Here is a 24,002-nt window from a genome sequence, read left to right on the forward strand (position 1 = left end):
ACAGAAAAGAATAATAATATTGAATGATTTTATTTGACAAAGAAGTTTATGAAAGACATATAAATAATGAAAAACTGTTATAAACTGCACAAAAAATATTACTGTTGGAACTACGCGTGTTGAATTCGCATGCTTCACATAAATAAGTATGGATTTCGCTGAAATGGATATCATACAACGTAATAAAAATGTATGAACTTAACTACCGTTTCTAAACACAGAAGTTATACCGTTAGCAGAGATTTGCAATTTTTCAACTAGTTAGTAGAATGCTAACAACTTTAGTATACACAAAAGAGATATACTATATTCTTGTTTCGAGTAGGTATTATAATTTTTTAATAGTTTCGAGTATTATAATTCTATAATAATTCAGTTTATAATAACGCTACAGCAAAATTAGGACTATCTACTTTTATATTAGTTAATAAAAATTATTATTACTTCACCGTTAAACTCAAACTTGTGACGTTACGTAAAAATAATAAGACTTAAACTGTTTTTGAAAAAATAATGAGATTAAAATTGAGAAAATTCGACTGAGAATTACGACAGTAATTACCATGATACGTTGAAAAGTCTCATGCACAATTTAATTGTATATGAGTTTCTATAGAACTATGCTATTAAGTACTCGGAAGTGAACTACAACTCTCTTTATGTCGCATCAATAATACATTATAATGCAGTAGTATTATCTTATACCCGGCATTGTTTCAATTAGAAAAACATACGAAAATTGTCAAAACAGCATTAGAGAAAAATCGAAGTACAATGTATGAGAAAACACGTTCACACGTATGTACATATCATCTTTTTAACTATTTATCACTTGATAACAGCATAAAAAAGAGATTTATTTAATCACAATATTATTTAATACCATATAATATAAAATTAACAACTTAAAAATATATTAAAATATATTATTTATAAAATTATATAAATTTCAACGGATGTTATTAAATTTTACAAGTTGTACTGCATGGCTGAGAAAACACATATATAGTGAAACAGGAGAAAACAAGGAAAATGGTAATATACATATATATGAAAAAAGGGTGAATTTTCAATTACATTCAAATGGTTCGTTAGCCTCACGGTGTGAATAGAAAACAGGCAAGAATTCGTGCGGCTCAGTATAGGCAACCGTTTTCAAGGAACCTTTTCCAAAACTAGGTCACGTACGTCAGAAGTAAATGTTACATGAATAAGATATTTTCGCGCCACTTATCACCGATAGATAGATTGCCAAGGGAAAGACATCCCGTTCTTTTATTACGTTTTTTGCAAACATATTTGTAACAAAAAAAAATCTACGTAATACCCTCATAACTGTGATCTTCTATATAAATAAAAAATGCTTAATTACTATTTCGATTGCAAATTGTAAATATATAAAATTTCCATTGCATTTCCTATTTTTATAACAATTTAAAAATAAAGAAAAACTTCGGCTTAAGTTAAAATAAAATACCCTCAATTTATTGCATTTTTGAAAAAGATAATAAAAGACCCAAAAGGAAACTTAATAAAAAAAATTTTTTTTTTAATATTGACATTAATATAAAAACAAATATTAATTTTTAATAAAATCGTTTTTAATTTATTTTTCTTTAAATACAGAACGTTTATGTTAATTTGTGTTTTACACTTATGGCCAAGGCTGCAGTATAAGATAAGGATAATTTAATTCTAGAAAAATATATGTAATCATCGATTTCTGAATGTGTGAAATTATATAGTGATACCTGTCTCTTGCGCAATATATCCACACTTGATTCGGTTTGCTCGAAAATTGAAATCAAGATTGATTCGAGAGCCATCACTATACTAGCGAGGTAGTCTCACGGCGGCGCGGAGAAGATCACGACAATCTCTTATTTTCCGCGCGACCGATCCATTCGGCGCGAATTGGAAAACGCGAGCGGCAAGCGAACGAGAATCCCGCTCGAGCGAGGACATTGGGTTTCGTTTGGCCACATTCCATCTGGAAAGCACTTTTCATACGGAGAAACCGTGTGCTGCACTTCTTCATATTAAGAATATCCGACAACTTCAACTTCAAGATTTTCGCTTCTAAAATAATATTTAAATTACGTATGCATAATACGGCAAACAAATATAACAAACCAAAATTCGTTAGAAATCTGGATATGTTACATTTAGCGACAATTGCTTTTTCTTTATTAAGAAAACTGCTTAAGACAATTGCTTTTCTCAATTGAAGATTAAACAAAAGCCTATTTAAATATTCTCTTTTTAATCTCATCGTGGTACTCTGAAAGGGGCATCTATATCTTCATTCTAAACGTGGAATCAAGCAGGAATAAAAAATACATCAAAGTTCCTTACTTAAGTCATGAAATGGATCGATCTAATTGCAAACCATGATTTGTTAAAGAAGCTTTACTGTTAAAGGAAAACTTGACCGTTCCTATAGTATTAATTCAAGGAAAATGCACAGATTACTTCTTATAGAAAAATATAACTAAAAAGGCAGCGCTCTATAATTAATTAACTCATCGACAACAAATATTACAAAAAAGCGTGGAAGCGCAAACTGTACTTACAGAAGCATATAATTTAATTTATCTAGAAACATCTTATCTTTTTTCTCTCTTTTTTGTATAATTTAGAATATTCAAAATCAAACTTATATTGTAACAAACATATTATCTATAATAAGTGTTCTATTGAAAATTAAAATACAATCCGTAAAGTAAAAAAGATATACATTAATAATCAAATTAAAAAATTAATAATGATAGAAATTATTTTATATGTAGATGTAATTGTTCCATATTAAAATCGGAAAATCCTGTTTCTTCTTGATGCTATTATTAACAATTACAGTTGTTTATGATACAGCGCCGTATTATATTAAATTTCTAAAAAATAAGTATACACACATAAATACACAGAGTGTTCCAAAATTCTCAGTTCAAAATACAATACGATAATTCTTAAAAAATTAAATAAAAATGATACTTGTAAATTTTTATTATAAGCAATTTTTGAGATAAGAGAGTTTAAATATAGCCAATTACAAATTATATTTAGTGTAATTACCCAAACGTCTATAATTGGCTATATTTAAGTCTCTTATCTCAAAAACTAGTGCTTAAAATAAAAATTAACGAATAACTTTTTTTATTTAATTTCTTAAAAACTTTCTTACTACAGTATTTGGAGTCGCGAATTTTGAGACAGCCTGTTGTATATCAACATAAAGAATATAATTTCATCGTGATTCGTTTCCATTTCACGGGTTACGAGGGCGCGAGGTCGAGGCACTTTATCGATTGCTCTCTCTTATCCTCGATGTTACTCAACACTATACGCTCGCTATGTCGAATCATCGCGTCACAGACGCGTCACTCGTTTAAATTTAGACGGGTGGCGTCGCGTCCGCGCGCCTGATCGCGTGAAACTCATTGAACTCAGCGGGAACAGTGCAAGAGGGTTAAAGCATAGAGAGTGAGGACAAGAGGAGAAAGAGAGAACAAAACACGGACCGCGTTTGCACGTGGGTGGGAATCAGATTAGTCACGTAGCGGCGGTTACGAACAAGGAATAACGCGGAAGGGTGATCGCCGCCGTTTGTACACGATGGTTTCAGGAACATGCATAGCAAGCTCGTAAAACGAGGGATAATAGACAAATTTTGGTTGGAAAAATTAAGACAAGAACTACGTGTGTTGTAAATGTGGAATCTGAAACGAAAAAAATCAAGATAAAAATAAAAAAAGGAATAAAGATGACAATAAAGATAAGAAGAATGAGAAACGGAAGACACGCGAAACGAGAAGACAATTTTTGGCTATAAGGGAATAAAAAAAAGGATAAAAACGACGTTGTGTGAGTAAGAAAAAAAAATAGCGAAATATTAAAAAAAAAAACGAATAAGAAAAGAAAAAATAAGAAAGTATAGGAATAAAAATAAAAAGATATGAGGCAAAATTGGTAAAATTGGGGTTCGAAAAAGCAAAAAACGAGAAGTAAGAAATAGAGTCAGAGAAAATCGCGCCGGAAAAAAGAAAGAATAAACGGTGTTCAAGACGCAAGAAAAAGACGACGCGTCGGTGGATAACGTTGACGGAGGGAAATGCGAGGTGAGGAGGCGAGCGGGCGAGGTAATGCGCAGTAAATTGGGACCGCCGCGTGTTGCCAATGTGCCACAAATCTTCGGCAGCAAGGTCCGTCACAAAGCACCTTATAGTACGGAACTTGTAAGGTCTGCGAGAGGTTAGGTGAACGGAGAGAAGTCCTCGATTCGGACGGAGACAGACATCGGGGGTTGTCAGAGTTGCTGCGGCCGGTTGTTTGCTGGCAAAACGCCGTTCCACAGCGGAGGAGACCGTGTTCGCCGGCGGAACGACCGTCGAAACAACAATAGACGTTGGAATTATTTCGCTTATCTCACCGAGGCCATATATTCGTCGCATTGACGAAGCTTTACGGTGCAAGGAAACGCGCATAGCTAGCGACATTCTCGCACTGTGAACTTTGCCCTAGTGATTCTTCGAAACAGCTAAAGTTCAAATCGCTTGTCACGAAAATGGTAAAATAAATATCGTATTCAATATTTTATTCATATTTAATGCTTTATTCACATTTCAATTCAGAAATTAGGACGGATTTTTAATCGCAGTTTAATATCTTGTAAATAAATAGGTATCTCATAAATCTAAATGTGTAACATTGATTTCCTCATTTCACTAAATTTTATTAATACATGATAAGTATACGAATTAATTTGATTTGCGAATATTGATCTCATTTTTATTAAATTAGTAAAGTTGACGTGTAATGTAATCTATTCGATTTGATTACTTTCAGTTCGATGACGTTTTCTTCAATTTCAATTTCGTCATGTCATATTATTATAGTATTTAACAATAGTATTTATTATGTCAAACTAGGATAAATTCAGATATTTTGATAACAGAATATGCATTTAGTTCTCCTGAATGTGTTTTAAATATTATCAATATCCCATTAGTATTTAATTGCGATATTAATTTGCAACTTGTATCAAATTTATATTTCACTTCAAAATACGTATTTCTCTCATTAGCCCATTTTTAATAAAATTTGAAAGAAATAATGAATGCGTACATTATTATTATTAAATTCTAATGTTAATACAGCATCGTTCTTTGATAACAAACATTAATCGTGCAACCACAATTGAATATGAGAGTAAAATTTTACCAAAATAATGCTATTACAATATATGTCTTATATTTTCATATCATAATTCATAACATTATCTACTAATGTTAAAATAATTATCGTTCTTGTCCTAATACGTTGTATTCAAAATTATATTATTGTACATTAATACACATATAATTATATTAATATAATATTTGAGCAAAATATGTTATTCGCGTAATAAAATACATTTAAAATGGACTGCGCTATATTTACTGAATCTGATATCAAATATCTTAACACATCATTTCTTCTAGACTTCCCTTATTTTTCAGCATATCAAGTGACGTAAATGCATGTTTCAAGGTTGCTGGAGAAGCGTGAGAATTTTTCCTCGAGGAATCTATCTCTCTCGCGAAGAGAAACTCGGCTCGCCTCGGGGACGCGACGCACTCTGTAATCACGCGTTGCTTACAATTTTCATTTTTATTTTTATTATTTCAATATTGTGCCGAGTGTATAATAGGATTACCGATCTATCCAGCGTAAATATTAATTGCCCAGAATACGCCACGGCAATGTAAGTGGCGGCCGTAAATTGCCTGGCAGCACCTCCCTCTTACCGCGCATATAAATCCTCGTCGTAGAGCGACGGCAGAGAAGAGGAGAAATCTCTTCATGGCGACTGTCCCAGGTGGTCCACAATGTCAGTGGAAATATAACACAACCTGGCAACCATTTACGACAATTATGGCCAATAGCGAATTACCGAGTCACGCAAACAACAACTAAACGTTCTCGACGTGAAATAATTCACATTAAAAATTCGTGAAAAAGTTGTATCGAAATTATAATCGGCGTAATGGTAATAATATCAACTTTGAAAGATCTTAAAATTTAATTGTCATCCCTCAAATTTTAATTGATACTATTATTTAAAAAATAAATAAATAATTTTTAATATTTGATAAATTTTAATTTTATAAAGTGGGAAAAATTATTATTCTTGTAGATTGAATCAATATACCGAATTGTATATAATACAAATATAACGCACGCGATATTTACGAGTGATTAAAATTTAATCGACGATTTGATAAATGGAACCAATCGAAATCTAACGGTTAACGTCCTGCTGCAAATATAACGATGTCATACTGTTTTTATTTGCGAGAACCGGAAAGTCTGTTTTTCGTAAAAATTCTAGCAGCGCGTAAGTAATCGCGAGCGCGTAGCCACGAGTGCATCTTTCGGCGCCGCCGCTTCGATGTCGATAGTAGCCGCTGCAAATTTTATCGCGCGTTATTCGCGAGGTCAGCCCGATCGAGATCATCCTTCCTGCTATTAACTAACGTTTTACGACGGCTATCAGAGTAGATTACAAAGTGGCGGCTATTGAGGTTTTATGTAATTTTTCGAAGAGCCGGCATATTTATACGCTAAGAGGAATCATTTTCAGTTTTATGACGGGCGGAGTAGTAGTAAAAAGCTAATTGCTGAATAACTGAAATGATGCACGTATACTTGTTTAAAATGTAAAGGAAGAAAGTGGCGAATAAAGATGCGGAAGAGTAGGAATTTTAATACTTCTTACAAAGTTCATAATTTTTAAGGAAATTAAAAATATTAAATATGTATTTATCTTAAGCGATTTAAACTACAAAGAAATACGATAGCTTTTATTCTTGTATCTTCTTTGTAAAATAGGTAAAATATAAGAGAGAACTCTTTTCAGTAATTTTATATACCTACTATATAATCATTCCAAGAAATAATTAATTTTTTTTTTAATGAAGAGTGAATTCTTCTGTCGATTTTAATTTCTCTCTTAACTCTTAATATTAAAGGTATCTATAATATTCTCTCACGATAAACTTAATATGATCCATCAATTCGATATCGCGCCATTTATTAATATAACTCAATTTATTTTAATTTTATTAATTGATCTTATCTCTATAAGTATATTTCGCGCTCTTTTTCCATTCATTTGTCAATAATTTGTTAATAATTCCGCGCAATATATTTTAAATAAAATAATATTATTTTAAAATTATTAAAAAATGTCTATATTGAAATATCTAAATTAAATATATTTTATATATATGTATATATTATCAAAAGACTTATCTCTCATGATAGACACATTACTACATTCATCTCGTCTCTCATCGCAATTATTTTCAAAGATACGTATTTACAACGCAGGAGCTCGATTCGACGTAAGCGTTGCTGATTCACCACTCGATTCGTATACCGCAACTCTCTCTCTTTCTCTCTCTCTACGACATCCTAACTATCTATCTGCTATTGAGAGCACACAAAGCCTCTTTTGAGTCCCGGCGGTACAACGAACGAACAATTTTGACTTATCTGTCGTTTGGGTTAAATCTGCGGTTCTTCCTGACGCTCACCTATACATGTGAGTGCTATGCATATGAGTATTAGAGACACTATAATAAGAAACTGGCATAGACGGGCCAATTTTTGATTGGCTGGATACAGAATGGATACAGAAGCCAATGAAAAGTCGTGCTGGCAGCAGATGGTAGTACAGTGCAAATTCTGATTGGCTTCTGCTTTTCTACTTTCTGGTTTTCTGTCCTAGGTGCTAGACTAGGTGCGAACGCGTCCTATAATTCATGTCCCTCATTTTCTATCCAACTAGAACTTATGCCAATCTTTTAAATATAGCGTCTATACTCTAATGAGTATCACGTGTGCGTGCACATAACAGTGCCTAGTAAAGAGAGTAGAAGGAAAGGGCGGACTGAAGACAGAACACTGGAAACGCAACTACTATGATGGCTGTATGGATTAGGTGCATTGGGGTGTATGATAATCGCACAGGAATAGAGAGGACACGTCGTCTCTCTCTAACCCCAATTTTCATCGTTTCTCCTCTTGAATGCCCCCCTGCCCCTTCCCGTGTGTGTCTCAGCCGCGACCCCTCTTGAACACGTCGCTCTGAAATTGCTTCTCGAGATTCCGCCGCTCGTTAATGCTCGCATGCGTTCCGTGCATCGTTACATTCTAAACCTATCGGGCGCTGGCCAGCCCTTTCTTCCTCTCTTCCTTTCACTTCATCTTCCTTCGTTTACGCGATGTATTCATCTGACATCGTCAAGGTACCGCGCTTGGACTAACAATAAGAATAAATAAATCTCTAAGTATGCAGGTGAGAATGTTCAGAACACACCAAAAAATTTTATATTTATAGTTATATTTCTTAAATATTTTTAATAGTATATGTACCAGAGTTGAATTTGTGTTATATCTCCTCGTAACATGGAGAAATAATCAACTTTAATACTCCTGAGCAAAATATTTTATTTTTCCTTTCTGGAAAAAGTTTTTAAGATAATTATGTGTGAGGCTATAGCCACCTGTCTACTTAAAGATTAATAAATTGTGATATATCGATAAGTATTCGTAAAAACGACAAAAGCTGTATCGCTTTTCCATTCATATTATCATTTATTTGATTAAAATATTTTTATAATCTTCCTTCGACGATAAAATATTCGTTTATATTTTTGCAATGTAATTCCAAAAACTGTCATCTTCTCATTTTCTTTTATGATTTAAATATTAAGTTTTGTATCCGCGTACATGAATAACGTTGCAAACATCCGAATATTTTTTTTGTTCCCTCACTGGAAAACCTTGGATTTATGAACAGAAAATGACGCCCCTCGCGTATTGAGCCGCGCCGGCTGGCGTGCCTCAGCAATGCGGGTTTTTCTTCAACTTCCGCGATCAGTTACACGTCGTCGGAGATTGCAGCTGGGCTCGTACAGTTGGGCTAATATGCGAGCGAGGAAATGGTCCCGAGAGAAATTTGTAGGCACTGCCGTCGACATCTGAACAGATTTCTTTTCGACAGAGTATCCAAACCCTGAAAAGTCATTCCAGTAACTTTCACTCTCACGCATATGAAATCACCCCATGAAAGTGACGACAGGATGACAAAAAAATATACAGAATTGAAACTATAAGAATGTATGAAGACACGCATACACAAATCGCAAAGTTTAGAAATTCTGTACGTCCAAGAATTGAAATTGTCAATAACGTTCGTAACTAATGACGACTTCAGATTTTGTGTTGTCTAGTTTGTCATTTCTCACTCAAAGTATGTATAAATATTAAAGTTAAAAATATAAATCATTCAAGCTATTGAAACACATGTTAAAGTATCGCATGTATACAAGAAAAGAACGATTTTACTAATTTAGAAGTTTAGTTATGATGAAGATTTGAAAATAAAGTTTGAGCGTCTTATAATATGATAATCAGTTTAAAATTAGACACCAAAGTGCAAGCGTGTGACATATATTTCAGTATAAAATAACTATTGTTTCAATATAATAGGAGATCAAATTATATCTTGTAATGCTCGATTCAGTGGTTTTTTTAAGACATCTTTATGTTTTTGTAAGATATCTCAACATTAAATCTGTAAATTTGACTCATTGTTTAAGAATCACAAGAGAGAATAATTGCATTAACCGAGGATGACTCCAAACAGAGTCGAAACGTCTGTATTTATGTAAAATAAAGGATTTGAATAAATTCACTTATTATTGATTGCATATCGACAACAACGCTGCATTCTCATTCGCTCCATATCACAGGAATTCATGTGGTTTTTTATAATATAATTATTTTAATCCAACAAAATTATTTTCAGAACAGTAGCAAGCTAAAGTTTTGGGTACAGCAAAATCATTCCTTTCGTGTATAAGAAAGAAGATATTTTAAAAGTAGAATATAATATGACATTTTTACACAATTTATGTCAAAGATATAAGACTCTTGCTACAGAAGAATTATCAAGGAACTTGCAACATAGCGAAACACATACGTACACTCATACATACGCCGACGGAATCTCCTAAATCAATTAGCACGAGAACGGTTTAATTCTACGAACATGCTACGGTATGTTCCCGGACTTAACATGCCGGCCGAAACCTCCCATCTATCTCACAGGGTTTTCCAAGGTTTACGGCAACAACGATCTTCCGCCCCCTGCGCCCCTACCCGTCTCGGCCACTTCCACCCTCCACTTATTAACCTCTTCAAAGCGACTTTCATATACTCTTTAAAATTTGTAGAACCTACACGCTAGAGTCTATCGTGAACTCACATAACTAAATTGCTAAAAAATGCAACTAAAATAACAGACGATAAAAGACAATATAAACTCGAGATCTTTTATCGGATAAATAATTCACCTGATTAATAATGCACCGACTAAAAATGCAAAATGATTTCGTGCTCGTGCACAGGCATATGTATTTATTTCCTTTTGCAGCGGAAGATAGAATTTGATTCCTAGCAAGTAATAGTCTAGGAAGTATAACTTCTTCTTACTTAATTAACGCCTTTACTCGTATTATACACACGTATTACCGGCGTTTACTTTGAAACAAAGAATCTTTTGACGAACATTCCGTTTTTGCCATTATAATTTCCCGAAGCAAAGCCAACCAGCCCATTTTGCACAACGGTTGTAGTCACCGATGTGACAATTTAAAATGTGCTCGTTGTGTAAAGTTAAAGAGAACATGCGGAAGGCGGCGGGATGCAAAACTGGCTTCTGCCTGCGGCGCGGCGGCGAGTCGCCGCGACTTCGCGAGAGGCTCTACGGGACGTGCCGCGCGTAAATATCCGCACACGTTGTAGCCAGCTCCTTAATTGGCGCAAGGATCGAGAGAGAAGGGTGGGGGGGAGGGGAGGGGAGGGGACTTACCCGCGGCAAGGAACCGCGATCCGAAATCGTAAATACTTTCTCGCACTCACCTATATTTCGTGCGACGACGGCGCAGCCGTTGGTTAAGAGCCACGCAAGTAGCAGACTGCCGAGGAACGGTGCTCCTCCTTTCCGTCGACCCTTGCGGCACTCCATCGTGAGGTTCCGAGCTCCGACTACGCCTGAAAGCAGAGAAAGAAACGATCACGCTCGGTGCATTGGGGCGTGCTGCTCGCCGATGGCTCTTGCATTTCGCGCGCCAACTATGTATGCGCTCACCTCGGAGTGCATCGCGATTTCCGAGAACACATACGTTCGGTATGCCAAGATTGGACGCCGCCACGTTATTATTGCGTTTACGTAAATCGTACACTTTACCAGGTGACCATTCTTACGCTCTCTATCTTGCTTGTTCCTTTTTCTTTTCGTGCAGAGAGACCCGCGGTCGACTTACGGTCGCGATTACGTGGAAATTGCGATTCAGGCCGAGATATTATACATGCGGTGCACGTCGTAAACTAGATTAAAGTACAGATAGATCTATTGAATAGATATAAGTATTCGGTATGCTGGAATTGTATGTCGTGTGTATGAAACAAATATTAATTTTCGAGACATAATTTTTCTTATCTTTTTAAAAAACATTTAAAACTGCATAGAAAGGATAGGAGTTTTGCCAAAATACAGGAAATTATCTAGATATACAGATGATGTGAAAATAATTATGCTAATACAAATAATTATATAGGACGCTCAAATAATGACAATGCTAGAAAGTTTTGACAATCAGCTTGGACATTCATTATAATTATTTTGATGGACTAACAAAGTTATTTTCAGATTTTGATATTTATTTAAAGTACAGTCTTTAGATCATAAGCCAGATATATCTATAATTAAATATTATCATATTAATAGATTCAATAACTCTATTGATTGCCTTATATCTTAAGTGCGTTCCGTTTTGCGTTTCGAGCGCTTGTAATCATCATTTGTCCTTGTTTAATATTTGACAGACAACAAAGATGAACTGATGCTTACAGCGTGAGAACGGAACGCACTCTTTACGTTATTTTTTTAAACGTAACGCGTATGCCTTATGGTTATGGATCGCAGTTAGGACCACCCTAATTCATCTTGTTTCACCCGTTGCACAACGCACACGGTTTTTATTCGATAGAATCGCGCCGTGTTCGCGCGGTCTGCAAATTTCGAAACGCTGACACCAAAATTGTTTTCCTTTTTCGCCTTCGTTAACCTACATTCACGCGAACGCACACACATCCCCAACCCCTTCGTTTCGCCAGACGCGCGGATTAAGCTGATTTATAGTGTTTACCGGTGATGCTCGCTCGATTTTTCCTGCGGCGCGGCGTCGCGCGTGCGCCTCGTCGACCTATCAGCTTGTCGACAAGAAAAAAAAAAAAAATACCATGCGGAATTGCGAGGAAAAAGAATGAGAGTCGCGTCGCGTCGGGTAGCCGCCGAAGGGGGTAGCAAGCAGGTGATTCGTGTGGATTACGCGCAAAAGTGGTGTGCATTTTCGCTGGCGCTGCGAGTGTTCAATCTTAAGTAAAATACACATATTATTTACTAAAATAGAATTGACGGGGGAAAAAAAATGAAAAATAATAAACTTATACAAAAGAGCAAATAAATGATATAGGGTAGAACGAGGCTTTTTCGTGATACTATTTTCCATGTTAGTGTTCGTATTTAAACAGCATATGTGTTTAATATACTTACACGTTGATAGGAAAAATTCTTCAATATACGTTTTAAATCTCAGATATAATGTGTGTGTGTAAGGTTTCATTAAAAATTCCCATCAAAATCTCTGGGAAAACTTATAAGGGTAAGTACATCGCGAGCCAACAAGCAGTCGTCTCGATTATGACCGAGAAAGGAAGTTCATCGAGCCGCAAACCGCCGCGTGCATCACCGGCGGACCACTCCGCAGATTGCATCGGCTGGATTGCAGAGCGGTGCATTTCCGCGGATGCGGAAGAAAACAGCGACACGAGATATCTGGAGTGCTGCCAGTTCGTTTCGAGCGGACCGCGTTAATTTTTCCGACGAGTCTAATTAAGTCTCCCTTCCGCATCTCCTTTTCATCCTCTCGCTTCTCTCGTTTTCTCCTTCCTTCTTGATGCCGCTGGCATTCAACACTTAATACGACGAACGTGGAAGCTACGTAGCAATGCGATTATCGCCGAAACATCTGTAAACTCCCGGTATAACGACGATAATTGAATGCGCGCTGGCTGTCCTCTTCTCTTCCCTTTCGTTGGTGCAATGTGCACAAACGCATCCTCGCGTACGTCCCATGCATTACGCATAATTAATCCGACGATGCTATCTTCCCTAACCTTGTATCCGCGCGTTCATCGCGCGAATAGAATCGCGCTATTCTCCTTTCATCAATGTTGCCCTTCCTTTCCTTCCTTGCAACGTACCGCAATGTTACATACGATGTGCATGCGTGTGCCGATACGCGGTATACTGCGATAATCGCGATAAGCTCGATGACAACGCGATCCCCATCTCCGGGGTCGGCGCGGTCGAAGGGAGAAAGATCATTTATTAAAAAGGAACGGGAAAAGAAGAAGGGGATATATGCGCCCGACACAATCGAGCGAGTAGTAATCTCCAGGCGACTATATCTTTTTTTTTTTTTTTCCTTTAATACTATTCCGCCGTGGATTTTTCAGATCGGTAATCGAGCGCTTGGAAGGAATTTCCAACGACGCATTTCGCGGGGCACCTTCGAAGGTTCTTGGAAGTGCTTTTATCGTTTCCGAGCTATCGCCATGCTCAGGTCTCGAGTCGATCCATAGAAAAAAAACCGTTCAAAAAAGTGCAGCGAGATGCTTCCCGTTTGCACCAAAATTATGTACCACAAAAGTACGATAAAAGTAAAAATGGAGCAAGCCATTTTCTGGAATAAAATACTTATTGAGGCGATTTACTTGTAAAATATTCTCAGAAAATGTTGAAAGATTGCTATAATTTTCAAAATATAATGTTTTTTTATTATTACATTTTAAATTCCTAATTTCTAAGCATTTATATTTTTGCATTTATTTTAAAATACACGAGGAGAACATTATCTGGTAAAAAAAACTTTTTTTATAGTAAAAGAAATTTTTCTGTGTAAAAAATATTTTCTTTTATTTCTTTACTTTAAAAGAAAATAGAGAAAAGCGTAAATTTTTTATGATGAGAAATTACATTCAGTTTTATCCATTATATCTCAATTCAAGAAATACTTTTAAATATCGCAAAACAATTTTTAATTTTGTCCATATTCTTCTAAAATTCAAAAAGATCTCACAACTTTGGAAATGGAATCATTGCAAAGAGGGACGTAAAATATAATAATTCACTTCTAGGATCCCTTAAAACAATATTTTCCAATTTCCTAATTTCCTTAAATTTAATGAAGACACTTACAGTACTTCACGCGTTACTTTTAACATTACTTTAGAATCCTTAAATTATAGTGATAAAATGTCGGAAGTAATTTTCTACGGTTTAATCGCATTATTAACACCTTGACGAACGTAATTATAGCGATAAAATTTATTTAACACTGTTTCTCACATAAAGTTTCAGTAAACGAAGGGACGCATCCTGTCGGTACTTAGAACATAATAAATAATTCAATAATAATTTCCACATCCCGTCGGACTGTGTCAGGACGGGAATAGTAACGCGCCGCCGCGCCGCCGCCGCCGCCGCTCCGTCACCACCGCTGCTGCCCCGGATGAAAACATAAATCTACATATTATTAAAGCAGCGGCGATCAAAGCGATCGAAATAATGCAGATTATCAGAAAACGCCGGTGCCGCGGCAATTTCTGCAGGCACTTAAAATCATTTCGACGCCTCTCTCCGATGAATATTGAACAGCCACGCACCTGCCGGCCGCCTCTCCCCTTTCCAATCACTCGTCTCCCCTTCATCCCTCCGGCCATCCCCGTCTCTCGTTTCGCAATGATTTCGAGCACGAACTCGTCCATCATTGACGACCCCCGCGCAAAATGATGCTCGCAATGAACTGTGCGATTGCGAGAGCGCAATGAGCAAGGGAGAATCAAAATTATTTGTTGAAAATCACATTATCGCATCGACAGCGGAGATACAGTGTACGTGACCGCGACCTCGCGAGTTTCAATTTTACACTCAGGCGCATTTTAATGCACACCGCGCTAAGCCCGGGGGCACCGATCGGCGCGCAATTAAAAATAATTGACGACGACAACGAGCCGATGTTATGGGCCGGAGGCGACCGCACGGGAAATTAACTCGCAATTCTCTCTGCGGAAAATCCGCCGCGAATCTGGCTCATCGAACAAGAGCCGAGTTCCCAAGAATGCGAACGACGTTGCAACAGCCTTACTAGAACGCGTCTTGCCGCGTTCTTGTGAAATCAGAGTATTCTTGAAACAGTATCGTGAATATATTGTTCTACACTCGAAAATTTTAACTGAAAATTGTATTTGTCTGAAACGCGCCAATTTGTTTATATATAGTAATCTTTCGATTCTCCTCGTACGCAGAGAACCATGAAGAATATATTAGAAAATTCCACGCGATTCGCGACTGATTGAGGTTGTAGCATTGAATCTTTTATGCTAACTCACTCGAACTCGAAATTGATATTGCAAATATCAAGGTGCCTTCAACAGGAATCAACGATTTCCGAATGTCACCAATACATTCCTTTGTTTCGATCGCGAGAGCTTGGAAAGAGCAGCTACAAGAAATGGATGAGAATGAAGAGAGGATCGTGAAGGATGAAGAGGAGGAAGCAACTCGGTTAGCTATATATACACTGTATGCGAAAATGTCGAGCGCAATTTCTGAAATTCCGTCGTGTCGCTTCCCCGTGCTACTCGAATGCCGCCCACCACTCGTCTTTTCTCTCTCTCTCTCTCTCTCTCTCTTCACAGCATCGACCTTTCTTCCGCTTCATCCTCGTCTCTGTCTTGCCGGAGTTCATCGTGAACAGATATCCTCGGCGCGACACGACGCGACGTGAAACTGACACGAAGCTTTGAAAATTTCAACAGGCGATATCAGACTCTGTAACCCGAACAGGAGCCGAATAATACGAGTAGCTTTCAATTTGATCGGTTTCATCTTTATCAGATTAAAGATTTATACGAGTTAAGTTCATCAGTAATTATGGAATAGTAATCAATCTGGATATAATTTTGATAGCGTTGCTAAAGATGATGACAGATCGATTATAAAATTGTGTTATTTTTTCATTTCATTAATTTGAATTGATCGTCATATTTCTGAAGTTTTTTATTATTAGCAAACCGGGTTATGACTAATCGATAGGATTTTCATGCATGTGTAATAACAGAATCGAAAATGAAATACTGTCATCGTTGTGAGGATCGTGCAGTTTCCACGATTCGTCTGGAAAATGCAAATTCGTTACCTGCGGAGAGAATGCAAATGCAAAAAATGCAAATTCGATATCTTCGACTTTGAGAACGACTCTCGCAATGGAGACACTTGCTGGAATTCTGTAATACCTATTTGAAATTGGACGCTATTTCAAGCGTGACATGGATGAGTTTATCGAATGGGCGATGTGGTGAAGACTTTTATTGCTTTCGTGCTTTCTATAGAACAGACACTCGTGTATGACACGAGCTTTCAATCGACTTAGAAGCCATCATCGGAATGTATGTCATAAAATTTCGGATGACTTTTTCAAAGAGAAAACTCGTATGGAATTACAATGGACTTACCATCGCGTAAAAAAATATTTTGCTGCTCCAGCTAGAATTATCGCTGTTTTTTGTATCTGATAAATATGTATCATACGTATAGAATTTATAGCACAAATCTAAATTTTATCTCTGACATTTATATAATTAGGTACAAAACATATCGGATATTGCAATACTTGCCAGAAATTTATTTATTTCAACTATTTCGTATCTAAATAATTTTCGCTACAACTGCAAGATCACTTTTTTAAGTGCATATATGTGTAATATTGGAGATTATTATAAAATTAATAATTATTATAATAACTACGATATATATTACAATAAAATATGTTTCGTCACGATACAAAATAATTTGGTATCATAAAAATAAGTGTCAACGTCATCCATTGAGATTCACAAAACAAAAGTATCAGTGGAACAAATTTAATTTGCAGAAATTAACCTAATTGACGATAATGAAACAAGAACGGAACTGCATTGTCGTTAAACTTCAGACGCAAGGAGTTCAAATTAAAAACGCGCAAAAAGTCAGACATCTCTTCCAAGATACACGGAGCAAAATTAGAAAACTGTCAAATTAGCCTCGATTCATTCGCGAGGCGCGTATTTACCGTGTAAACAACTTCCACGGTATTTCGTGCAGCTTCGTTCTGGAGTGCTTCGGCGAAGCATAAAATGATTACGAGCAAGTACCGTAAAGCGCCTATAATTTCAAAGGAACCGGGAGGCCGGGCAGTCATCGGCCTGGCCTTAAGGAAGAAGGTGGACGAAGAAACGCGGCTGCCAAAAGATAGTGGACGACGTGAACGCCTGCGGGCAGACTCCGCAACTCTTTGCGTTACAGCTTCCATTAACGAAGCGATTAACGTTAATTTATGTAATACAAAAGGGCATATAAAAATTACTTCAATGTTCTGCAATATATCTTTCCAAGAAAAAAAATGTATCAGATTATCATAAAACACAATGCACGAGTAATTTTTTTTTTTTTAACATTTCACTGTACGTATTTCAATATGTACTGAATTTTTATTACTAAAAGTATGAAACACCACTACGTAATATTATAAGAATAGATGGAACGATTGAGAAATAGAAAAAATTAATGATATTGTATAATTTCATCTGTGGCGAAGGAAATAAAATTAGAGCTGTCAACGTCGCGTCTGACTAATAAATGTGATCTCGCCGTGAGTGTGACGCTCAATACACTTAAGTGTAATGAAGTGCATAGGTTATCGAATGAGTGATATACGACCAAGTAGCTTTTTTTCTCTCTGCTCTTAGCTCTTTATTGATCTAGCAAGAGTGCCGAGTGTAATAAGTAATGGAGTTATAAGCAAGTTAGCTTGTATGTCATGATAGAAACGTCAACCAGTAATAAGTAACATACTTTCGCTTGAAATATCAAGACATAAACCGTCTTCCTGCTAACATCGATTTTATCATCGGCGACATGATATATGGATCGCAAGCAATGCAGCATGACATGGTCCATTGCAATATATAGAAAATGTCAGGAAATTACTTAAAAAAGATTAATTTACGATAATAACAAATAGGTCAACCTAAAGTTAAACATACAAAATGCATATGATTTCAAAATACATAATTTATAAATGTAAGTTTTAAATTTTAGCATTATCACTCTTTGGTCAAAATTAAAAATAAAAAATATTTAAACATTTAAAGACGTAATTTCCTTTTTACATAATATCTTCAAAAATTTATCAGATTAATATATGTGTGTTATACACGCAACGTCTTGGAAATGTGATTCTTTGCAATCATATTTACGATAATCAAAAATGTTTCGGAACAAAAATATAATCTTTTGTCTGAAAGTTGCAGTTTTCAATCCATGACAGAGTGGACTAAATCCCTATCAAACAGCGGATGTCATCGACGTTGAGGGAAAGACGCATCGCGAATTATACTATAAAAGGAAAAATTACGCGAACGCCGCGGGGTAACGATTATATTATTCGCCCCCTTCGGAAGACTTGATCCCCACTGCGTGTCCCGCGTGCACGATCCTGGCTTAGGGGTGCTTCACGAAACGAGGGCTCACTTTTCACTTAAGGACTAGCGGGATCGAGGCCCCGCTAACATCTAACTGCCCCGCATTATTCGTTATTACAGCGTGCATGATGCGCGAGGGTGGTGGGCGGTATCATGGATAAATCTAAAAGAGGAAGAGGAAAAAAGAGCGAGATAAACGCGATTTATTCATACCATGGAGATTCTTCATATGTATGAGGAACATCTTAAAATTCATATTTAACTGAACGTTTCTATATATTATATCTTAGTAAAAACAATATTCGAATAACATACTTATTTTTTTCAAATCTCATTATTTTAAAATAAGAAAATTAAAAAATTCCTCTATTTCTGAGATATCTGTATATACATACCTATATACATATTTCAGAGAGAGTGGAGAAATTTTTTTTTTATTATATATATATATATATAATTATGTACAATTTTTATATAGCTCTTCTCAGGAACATAAAAAATAGAAATTAAATAATGTATAATGCAATTTGAGATTATTAGTTAATGTTTAATCGCATCTGCTTTATAATTGAATTTAATCATATCGCGTTGAGAGATTAAATCGAAAATTAGACATAAAATTTGAAGTTTGTTCTTATTAATATGTAAACAAAGTTGGTTTTCCAATAGAAATTTACAAAAGAATGAGAGAAAGAGTGAAACACAGAAAACAACGCAAGCTCTAGTGGCAATGACAAGTTCGTCCATTTACGCCGGTATCCCAATCTGATCCTACAAGATTTCCGCAGTCACCGGAAGTCGCTTGCAGTGCCTATAAGTTGAAAGGAGATGAAAATAGGGAAGGAGAGGAAGAAAGGAGGTACCTCTAGTGACGCAAGTAGTCGTTTGCTCCGACGACAACGAGAATAACGTGAGTTAAGCTACCTCCGAGCCACCTGCGTTTGTCCTTCTCACGCTTTCCGTGGAAACGTCGACTTAGGAGGGCGTCGTCTTCGAATTATTTTCTCCTTATTTACCTTCTGCTCGTCTTTCTCTTTTCTTATCTCTGCTTTTATTTTGTCTCACCTTCACATTTGACTCAGAGATGATAACGCGCGAAAAGGAAAAAGAAGAAACAAAGATGATGTCTACATAAAAACAGAAAGAGAGAGAGAGAGAGAGAGAGAGAGAGAGAGAGAGAGAGAGAGAGAGAACAAAGAAAAGCTTTAAAGCAAAGATGGATTTCTTTCGAAAGAGTTTAACTAAGGCGATTGCGTGGGAGAATGGTTTTAATCGATCGTCGTGATTGAATCCAACCAACCGTCGCTATTTTTCTTCGCATTTCCGACTTAAAGTTTCGGTCGCTCAAAGAGAATTCTCCATTGGTATTTAAAACTTTACTGATTTAATAACGCCTTTGTGTTTTATACATAACAATGTCCTTCTAATCTGTGTGATATACTTTTAAATTTATTGTTAGTTCCTACTTGACTCTCAAGTTTACTCTGACTTTTAATCTTTAAACCAAGCTACATAAAGATGAGAAATTAAAAGGTCGGGAATAAGCTTTAGGCCTTTTTGTTGAATCTGAAGGCTTAAAATTACTTCACCGTTCTCTGATAATATATAATAATAAATATTTACTATATTAGAGCGGAATAACTGGCATTATTAACTTGTATGAGCGGACGCCCACGCATAAATCCACCCGCTAATCGTACGACGATAACAATAATCGAGCGAGATAATCGTTTGATATTAATACCAGCGGACCAGCTCATAATCCGGCGTTTCAACTCCGAATTAAATCGCCCGGTGTGTAATGAGCTCTCTCTCTCTCACTCTCTCTCTCTCTCTCTCTCTCTCTCTCTCTCTCGCATCGCGAGCGAATTCTATGATGAAAGGTTCACCGCTGCCTTTCCACCACAACGCGCCGAAATTATTTATCAGAAATAAACACGAAATCGTTCAACCGCAAATAATCGCGAGCTCATTTCTCAGGTTTATATATCGATTACTGAATCCATTTTCGTTATCAACCGGTTGCTTCTAATAAACGATCGTTTCCAATCCCATTTCGTTTGCGTTGAACAATTAAAAAAATATTTGCTACGAAGATACATTTCTCTTAATCCGATACATAAATTAGTTTTTATTGTATATCTGAATTTGCAGACTATTTAGAATAATTCAAAAATTATTCCATTTTGCAACTAATTGACTGTATTTCAAACATCTTGTAAATAATGTAACAAAAAAAGCAAATTGAAGTTTTCCAATTTCGTACTTGACAAGTACGAATATACTGCTTGTATCTATATAATAGAAGTCTAATCTTGTCGAGATACACTGTACTTAAATCGAGCGTGATGCAAATCGCGTCGTGGCTCCGTCACGAAACAAAGTCTTACGGATCAGGCTGTTTTGGCGAGAATAAATAGGCGAGTGCAGCTGCGGAATTCCCACTTTCCAGGCCAATAAATCTCGGCCCGGCGCCGCCGTCTATATATTTCGTGTTACATCTAATGATTCCGGTTCGCCGCTTCGATTTTCCTCCCTCATTCTGCGCGCGACATTAACCCCGGCAACAACGTCGCACGGTATGTCCGAATGGCTCGGTAACGATTCCCTTAAAACAATTTATGCGCATTGATTAATAGGATAAAGCGCTCCAGATCGCGCCTCCCTCGTGAACGGGAGGGTTAGGCTCCGTCCAAGAGGGACGGGGAAGACACGAAGTACCTAAGCGCGAAATGCAAGGGACCGTGAAGCCATCAATTTAAACGTGCATTGGCGCCGGATCGCTGGAGCCCTTAAATTTGGCAGAACCGACAGCCATTCGCTCGGGGCGAATCGACGGTATCGCGCGAACAAGAAAACCTCTTGATCCAGCAAGCCCCGTACCTTGAACGCGATTAATTCCGCCGACCGAGCGGGAATTTATTATCAGCAAAGGGCGCGTTTCTCTAATGTCTTCCGATAATATTCAAAGGGAGGATCAAGATGAAACCTGGTATTATCTCATTGCAGATGTTCGGCCTGCAGTCTTTAAGTCTAAAGTTTTAATTGTTAAAAAGATTTTTACAGCGCTTGATTTGAATGCTCAATTTCCACTATATTTTTCATGCGACTATTTCAAATTGAAACCTTAATTATATGACAAATTTTTCAATAGAAAGAGGACACGTGAACTTCTCTCTCTCTCTCTCTCTCTCCCTCTCATTCTATAGAATAAAAATCGTATTGAAAGGAGTAAAGTGCCAACGTTGCGTGATACCCGAATCATTTACCGATCGGAAGCGATTATTTACGGGTCCGCGAGTCTCCTTATCCTCTTCTTTCCCTCCAAGCGGCAAACTACAGGCTCGTATTTCGGGTAACAATAATCTGCGGACTTTGTGCTCCTATTCGCTGCGGGTCAATACACCGTTGAAGGCCGGAAAGAAGCACTCATACACGTGCGTGCAGCGTGTACGAGGACTTGTAAGGAAGCGTCGAAAGATATAACTGATGCATTATTTCTACGCTGGCAATCACCGCAGTTGTACTTACTGGTAACTAACGTTCCTTCCGCGTCGAACTATTATCGTTCTACGAAGTTCCCTGTGTGTGATTACGCTTTCATTTTAATCTCTCGATTGCGTACTGCCGATATCTCTCGAGCAGCGCTCGAAACAGGCAAATCCGCCTTTCAACAAAATCTTGAAAAATAGGGGTTGCCGGTGGCCGCGAGTGCCTTTAATGGATATAGCTCCTCCCGCGACTCTTCCCCGTTCGCGTACGTCTTTCACCCCCTCCTATCGTCGTTTTTTATTATCCTGCCAGACCGAGCAGCCGATTCCGAGTTTGTCGCCTCCCCCGCGTTTTGATCTCTTCATTTCAATTCGTTCCGTAATCCTTTCCGCGAGAGAAATATGGACAAGATGTCTTCTTCAACCCTTTCGCAATTCTCTTTCGTTATTTTATCATTAGGTGTGTGCGCAGAATACGAAATTAGTTGGTAATATGGATCACTATTACTCAGGACGTAATCGTGTTATAAAAACTTTTAACGTGCAAACATTAAAGTCAGAACATTTGAAATAGATTCGACGTTGAATAAGCAAATAAATTGAACACGACCAGCTTGCATTTGTAAAACTAAAAAGCATCCGCGTTGCTCTGATAAACGTTAGATACTTCAATTTCATTCACATATCCGTAATAACACATGGAATTAAAATAAGTTACGGTCTTTGACTAAAAAAAGCTAAAATAAAAGAAGAGGATCAATTGCCTGGAGGTGTCGGCGGTATTCTGTATTGCTCCTTCAAGTTGCTGCCTTTTTTCTCCTTTCTTCGTCTCTGCGTCTCTCGTGCATCGAGGGTGCGACGTTAGATCGGAGATAAGATACGACAGAAACGCGCGTATCGAATCGTGTCGAACAAATAATTCGGCCGAAGTGTTTCGAGTGGCGGCACATGGCGGGAGGTGTATGTATGTACACGTCGTGAGTATAGCGGGGTTATTAATTCTCCGACAGAGTGCCACCAGCGTGACAAAGCCATCCGATGTAATGGGCTTTCGCCTGGGCCGATTAAACGCGCCGTGAGGAACGGGAAAAGAGGAGAGACGGAAAAAAAGGAATGCCAAAGCCGTTTCTACCTGAATATAAATAACAAATATCAGTAAATCCAATAATATAGCCGTAATACTTCAGCATGATAAGTAGATATTAGATGTACCGAAGGTTGCGTTACTAATAGTATTATTGTTACCAACAAGAAAATTGATGCGGAAAAATCTTCAGCTTATCGATTTATTATGTACTTATTTTCTATATAGGTAATAGCTACTGCGACTCAACAGTTGAGTGAGTACTCGCTGTTATATTCTTCTAGATCTAGAAGTCTGATTAGATGATCTAGAATACAATGAATCCTCATTCAACTGCAGTTGTCTGCTAAACGCAATGGTTGTGATACAATATCGATTACATATTTATAATAAAAGTTATTAAAATTAAGAAGGAGAAAATATAAAATGTAAACATAAGAAATACAAATATTAAAAATGCATCGTCAAGTCTCGTGTATAATATAGTAGACACTTCCACGATAAAATTCAAAATATTATAATTTTTGGGTAGTGAATATATTGGATAATATTATAAAAAAAAATTATATCGTGAAAATAAACACGTCGAATCATAAAAATAAATTTGCAAATTATAACGCTTATGCGTTCCAACTTTAGTGAATTTGTTTTTTAATATCCGTGGCGAAATACGGGCATGTGTTGCAACGGTATCAATCCAAACGCAATACGCCATCTTTGGACTTTTTTCA

Source organism: Cyphomyrmex costatus, unplaced genomic scaffold (assembly GCF_001594065.2).
Source record: "Cyphomyrmex costatus isolate MS0001 unplaced genomic scaffold, Ccosl1.0 scaffold112, whole genome shotgun sequence".
Taxonomy (NCBI): Eukaryota; Metazoa; Arthropoda; class Insecta; order Hymenoptera; family Formicidae; genus Cyphomyrmex; species Cyphomyrmex costatus.